The sequence below is a fragment of the Panthera tigris genome, chromosome C2 (assembly GCF_018350195.1).
Source record: "Panthera tigris isolate Pti1 chromosome C2, P.tigris_Pti1_mat1.1, whole genome shotgun sequence".
Classification (NCBI taxonomy): Eukaryota; Metazoa; Chordata; class Mammalia; order Carnivora; family Felidae; genus Panthera; species Panthera tigris.
In genome coordinates this window covers 31,444,564-31,451,337 of record NC_056668.1, presented here as the reverse complement: position 1 = coordinate 31,451,337, position 6,774 = coordinate 31,444,564, and positions in this window count along the sequence as shown.

Below are 6,774 nucleotides of genomic sequence, written 5' to 3'. Positions count from 1 at the left end.
TTTACTACTTTTAGGCTATTGAATAATAATAGTAAAATCCTCATTTTGCAATATAGGGGACTTGTTTCTGATTTAAAGGAGACTCTTTCGAGTGATTCACCCTTTTAGCAGAATCTATAACTATTTCTAATTTATACTTTTTATGTGAAGAATATTTTCCATCCTCAGTCTGCCAACACAAATGCCAGAAATATTTGGATATTGTCAAAAGACACTTTGTCATCTCTTCCTACGATTGTGTTTTTCCCTTTTAATTAACAACATAATGAGCAAAAAAATTATTATATTGTCTATATTTATAAGATAAATTTTATTGCTCATGTTGTATTATTATTTGCTGAGATTATTTGCTATGATTTCATGCAATTTACAATATTTTTCTCCATTTTCATAATTGAGCAATGAGTGTGTCCTAATTTTCTCTTGTATTCTTACTATTCATCAGAAGCGGTTTCAGTAACTATTCCCCGGGTAAATAGATAAACAGATGTTAGCATCTGATATTTTTATTTGTATATACTTTTAATATGTGATTCACTTCATTTATTGAGTATTCCCTCATCTATGTCTGTCTTCATGTATTCATTCATTCATCCAATTCTTCATCTGTTCAGTAAATAATTTGCTAGCTGCCTATGGTGTGGCAAGCCGTCTGCTAGAAGCTGGTTATACACTGGTGATAAAAACAAACATGGTCTTGGTCCTTGTGGAACTCTTAGTCTAGTGTCTACACCACCATAAAAATCTTAACGACCTGAAGAAGTCTGTATTTTTTTTTTTTAATTTTATGTTCCTAGGAGACAGAGGCTATGTTTATTTCGGCAGAAAGTAACAAATCAAGCCTGACGCTAAATATACTTGCAAAGATGTTTTACTAGAATGCCAAATTAGCATATAATAATTTCAGTGTTATCTTCTTACTATATTCAATATTTTATCTTTATTAGAGGACAGTGTCCAATTTGAGGCTCCTGAAGGAGTTAAATGAACTCTGTGTCAGATTCATTGGAGAGCCACATAAATGGAAGAGCTGGAAAATTATACTTAGGAGGAGAAATTAAAGGAATTGAAGTGATTCTGTCTTTCAAATGAGACACTGAAACCAGTTTCAAAATAATCCTTTAGGGCTCGTTCAAAAAATTGATCAGCTCTTCTAAATCTCTGCAGAGGACGGAATGCTACTAGACAAATGTTCAGCTCAGCAAAATATTTCATTTATTGCATCCAGACTACGAAAATGTACTGATGGTGAGACTGGTTTAACTTTGTATAATACCATCAAAAGAAAATGTAAAAGAAGCAGAAAGTGAGATAACAACTGTACTGTCCTGGATGGTTTAATTTCTTGGTAGGGTGACGCCTACAACAGACCAAAGGTGGCTCAAGGGTCTTCCAAGGTCAAAAATACCATAGAACAATATTAACAATAATCTAACATTTATTGAGCATCTACAGTTGTGTGCTCTAAGTCTACATGCTTTTTGTGTGTTTTCTCATTTAATAATGTTAGGTACTGTTATTAGCAGAATAACCATATGTCCTGGATTCTCTTGATGGTCCAGATTTATGCCTATTTTCCCAGAATAAAATTATTATTAGCATTCGCTACAATTCACAGAAGTGTCTCTGCTTGGAAAATAAATTACATGGTTATTCTAGTTAATACCAATTTTTAAGTATAGAATCTAAACTGCATAGAGGTTAAAAATTTTGCTGAGGTCACCCAGGTAGTAATTGGAAAGCTGTGAATTTATGATTAAATGGCTACATATTCATGACCTACATTGAGGGCTCTGAAAATAAGGAACAAGACTTAATATCTGACCTCCTGCAAGTCACACTATATCTATACACGGATATGACAAATGCAATTTAGGTACAGTGAGGAAGCCATACAACTCAGAAATGAGACCAAGTAATCTTTAAAAATACATTTAAAAGTCTGTGTTTAATGCATTAGCATCTGTATATGAAGATTACAATTCTCTTAGTCCTCAGAGGACAGACTCTTTTACTAAATCTTAGATGTAAGCAATTGAGAATGGCGTTTGAAATAGAAGTAGAAAGGACCTTTGACTTTAAAGAGAAATGTAAGGAAGGTGACCTTGAAATAGAATACGCAGCAAAAAGGGTATCACCAGGAGGAAGTAACCAACGGAACTGGAGATGAGAAAGCTCATGGGATAAAATGTAGCTTTAGTACAGGATTCCAAGCTTCTTCATGTAAGACCCAGGCCCCCTTTTCAAAAAAGGGAAACAAGAGGTCTGTATCTAAGACACAAAGGAACTTCCTGGAAAAGTAAGTTTCTTTAATCATCTAAAGGCTACGTGACCAGCTCCTTTTTCCCCACCCAATACACTCACAAAATTAACAATCAACAGAAACAAAGGGACATTTTCATAAGTGCATTTATTGGCATGTTCAGTGTGGAGAATTTACTGTTCAGTTTTGCTGGCTTCTGACTTCTGAAATTGGTAAAGTATGAATCATTATTTCCAGAAACTGTATCTTTTCAAGATCAGGATGGACCCTCAAGTAAATTGGGAAACCTAGCATTTTTACTTCGTTTTGCCCTTTTACTCTCTCACTCACTGAACGCTGAATGAACAGCTATTATGTTCCAAGCATCAAACTATGTGCTGAGGATACAAAATGAAGATACTGTGACTCTTTCTTCAAGGAGCTTGTAGCCAAATGAGGGAAACATTACATGAATCCACAAGATGATTTTGAAAACACAGTAAGTGAAAATAGAAAAAAAAAAAAAGGAAAATGTAAAATAAATGTAAACATTAGACATTTTATTTGTCATAAATATTTTTAAAAAAAGAAATACCATGTTGATTCATTTGAAATTAAATCCTTTAATGGACACAGCTGCTCAATGCCTACTTTATGCATTTTCTTCATTTGAATTCCGGCACAAAAGCCCCTCCCGGTTTTTCCTGTTTGCTTTGTGGTGGTTCCTAGATCTCTGCTGCTGCTTTCTCTTCTCTTGCCTCTGATATTCCTTAATGTTATAGAGTTCTCCTGAGTTCCTCCTTGCTCACTCTGTTGATATGCCTTTTCTGTTGATATCTACTCCTTAGCTAAAAATCCTGAAATGCCTCTCCATTTTACCCAAAGCAAGGATAGAATCAGGAATTTGGGGATTGAAGCTTATAAAATATGGTTCTCTCTTAAACACGCACGCACACACACACACACACACACAGACTCACACACACGTGCATACAGAGATTTATCTTCAGAAGTTAATATAAATGAAAAAAAATTACAACCAAATTATAAGCTGAAAAAAATCTGACAATACTACAAATATCACCAAGTTAGAAAAACTACCTGATTTTATTAACTGATACATTTCCCCCTATATTTTGGCTGCATATTCTTTTATCTCTTCATAGAAGGTAATTTTACAATACCATGTTTTACAGAGCAACTAAAAAGTTAAAATTCAGTCTAGGGAGTGGCTCAGTCAGTTAAGCATCCCATTTCAACTCAGGTCATGATCTCCCAGTTCCCAAGTTCAAATTCGAGTCCTGCATCACATCAGGCTCTCTGCTGTCAGCTCGGAGGCTGTTTCAGATCTTCTATCCCTCTCTTTTTGCCCCTCTCCTACTTGCTCTGTCTCTCTCAAAAATAAGCAAACACTAAAAAAAAAAAGTTAATTCAGTCTTTTGTGTGGTGGAATTGTGTTTTTATTATTTTAATTTTTTTTCCTTTCAGCTTCATAATTATTTATTGGTAATTTCATATAATTTTCTAAGATCGTTTTCAAGTTTAGGAAAACTTTCTGACTTTCTTTCATAGAAGAGCTGTAAGATTAACTTTCATAGATTAACTTCTAGCTGCATATATTTCAAATTTTATCTCACCTCCTGGAGCCAAAGGACACTGTCATAATATGATATAGCCTGCTTTTTCAAAGCATGATGGGCTAGCTGAGTCACCACAGTGGGGACAGGAATATTCCTGAATACCATTCTTATATGGACAAGTGACTGGAGCAGACATAAATATATCCACCAAACCCAAACTTTTGTGCCCTTCAACTCAATTTTCAGGGTTTTGGTGGGAGCCAGTAAAATAAAGGCTTGATTATCTTTGTGATTAAACCAACTCCTTATAAAGGCCTTCAAAGACTTAGATCATACTCCCCAACTCCCCAGTACCTCTGTGATCTCCTGTCACCCTCTCCTCAGTCTCTCCTTGCTCTCTGTTTCTGCTGCACTCGCCCTACTGTTACTTTTTGAACATCACAAGACTTTTATTTCTTTTACCCACAATGCTCTTCCCCAGGTATCCTCATGGCTTACCTTTTTTTTTTTTTAAATATGAAATTTATTGTAAATTGGTTTCCATACAACACCCAGTGTTCATCCCAAAAGGTGCCCTCCTCAATACCCATCACCCACCCTCCCCTCCCTCCCACCCCCATCAACCCTCAGTTTGTTCTCAGTTTTTAAGAGTCTCGTACCTTTTTTGTATTCTTCCTTCAAGTCTTGGCTCAAGTTCACCTCCTCGTGAGACCTATCCTGATCAATCTCTTTAAGACTACACTCTGCCTTCCTACCCCATTTTCCATACTCTACTCTACTTTTCCTTTCATCCATAGCTTCCACCACCGTTCAGTACGACATATAATTATTTGTTTATTATGCTAATTGTCTGACTATATTTCCTTGGAAAATGGGCTCTATAAGGGTGGGAATCTTTATTTTCATTCACTGATATATTCCAAGCACCTGGAACAATGCCTGACACAAAACAAGCTTGCAATAAATATTTTGATGGATGAATGATGTTTATTAAATGTTGATATTTGGTATCAAATATACTTTTATTTTATCTTTAAAAACTGGGCACATATGTACTTTTAAAATGCACTATTTGAAATTAAGTGTTAATTTTTATAAGTATTTCTTTTTTTATTAAAATTTTTTTTAATGTTTATGTATTTTTGGGAGAGAGAGAGAGCATGAGTGGGGGAGGAACAGAGAGAGAAGGAGACACAAAATCTGGAGCAGACTCCAGGCTCTGAGCTGTCAGTATAGAGCCAGACACAGGGCTCGAACTCACAAGCCATGAGATCATGACCCGAGCCTAAGTCAGACGCTTAACTGACTGAGCCACCTAGGCACTCCTATAAGTATTTCTAAAATAATTTACTAATTTTTTTTCTATGATCTTTGGGGGGAAATAAAGACTGTATTTGTTAATAAATTTTAAACTTTTAGTTTCCATTGCATTATACATCCTATACTGCTTATAATTAAGTACAAATTTGTAGAAAATTAGAATTTTTACTCACTCCTGGTACATATGTAATATGCTATTCATTAATGCAAAATAACTCAAAAAGTGCAGTGGTAAAATTCTCTTCTGTCTCAAAGAAGGATCAAAGAATAAGGGAAATAAAGTATCATGACTCTGACATTAGAGATACTATAAATATTACCAACACCCCCATCACTGACCATAGCAGGATTGACGTATTCAGTCCGCTCACTTGACTGTTGGAAACTTTGATCTAATTTCTTACTAAATAGTAAAATACTGTAATGTGTATTGTAATGTTTTGTTTCCATTCTCTGCCCAAATCCTTTAAGAGGTACTTTAAAACTGCTGCTTTGGACAATTGGTTCTCTTATAAATCTCACTCTGTGTGGTTACACTTACACTTCTGTATTGAAATTAATTTCTCAAATATCACCCACAACTTTCAAATTTAATTACCTTTCTTCAGTGCTACTTGACCGGTCTATGACATGTAGTATGTAGTGTCATTAAACCTTTATTCCTTGAACTATTTTTTTTTTCTTGCCTTCCATGACTCTGCATTTCCTGATTCTCCTACCTCTAGCCACTGCTTCTGCTTCTTGCCTTCTTTTTTTCCTTTCCCTTTTCCTTAAATAGGCTGTTACTCAAGCCTCCAACACCTGCCCTTTGATCCTCTCTTTTGACGCCATGAATGTAGTCATATATTTTCAAAGCTATAACCCTCTGACTGGTGAGTCTCCAACCTATAATCCCAGTTGTAGTCTTTTCAATGTTTTCTTATTATTTATTTCCCCTTTCCACATAATAACATTAGTTAACTGTTCTCTATTACCTCCAACAGATGAGGTCTGTGCTTTCAAGGCCCTATTTTCAAGGTAGGAAACAAACATTAATAAATTCCTAAATGTGTGAAAGTGTTAACTGTAATTGTGAGAGCTACAGCAAAGAACACAGGAGTGTCTAGTGTAGTTAGGAGACGCAGTGAAGGTTTCCCTCAGAAGTTACATAAAAAGACATAGTAAGTTATTTTTAGGAGTTCATTTACTTATTTGTTCATTCACCAAAGCCTAGGACTGACAAACCTGAGGGACAAAACTACTAAGACACAATTCCTTGCCATAAGACATATCTATCTATCTATCTATCTATCTATCTATCTATCTATCTTTCTTTCTTTCTTTCTTTTTCTTTCTTTCTTTCTTTCTTTTCTTTCTTTTCTTTCTTTCCTTTCTTTCTTATGTATCTGTCATTCAGTCATCTGTTTATATGCTTATTTCCCTATCTAAGCAAAGCAATACAATACAGAATACCACAACTATGATATGCGCAAGTTGTAATAGAATAAGGAGGAAGATGCTAATTATACTTGAAAGGTGTTTGGTAGTGCTGAAATTCAATGAAAAAATAAATGAACTATTTATGAGATACATGAAATAATTGAAAATATAAAGAGAAATATTTGTTAGAATATTTGAAAAATTCTCCTTGAA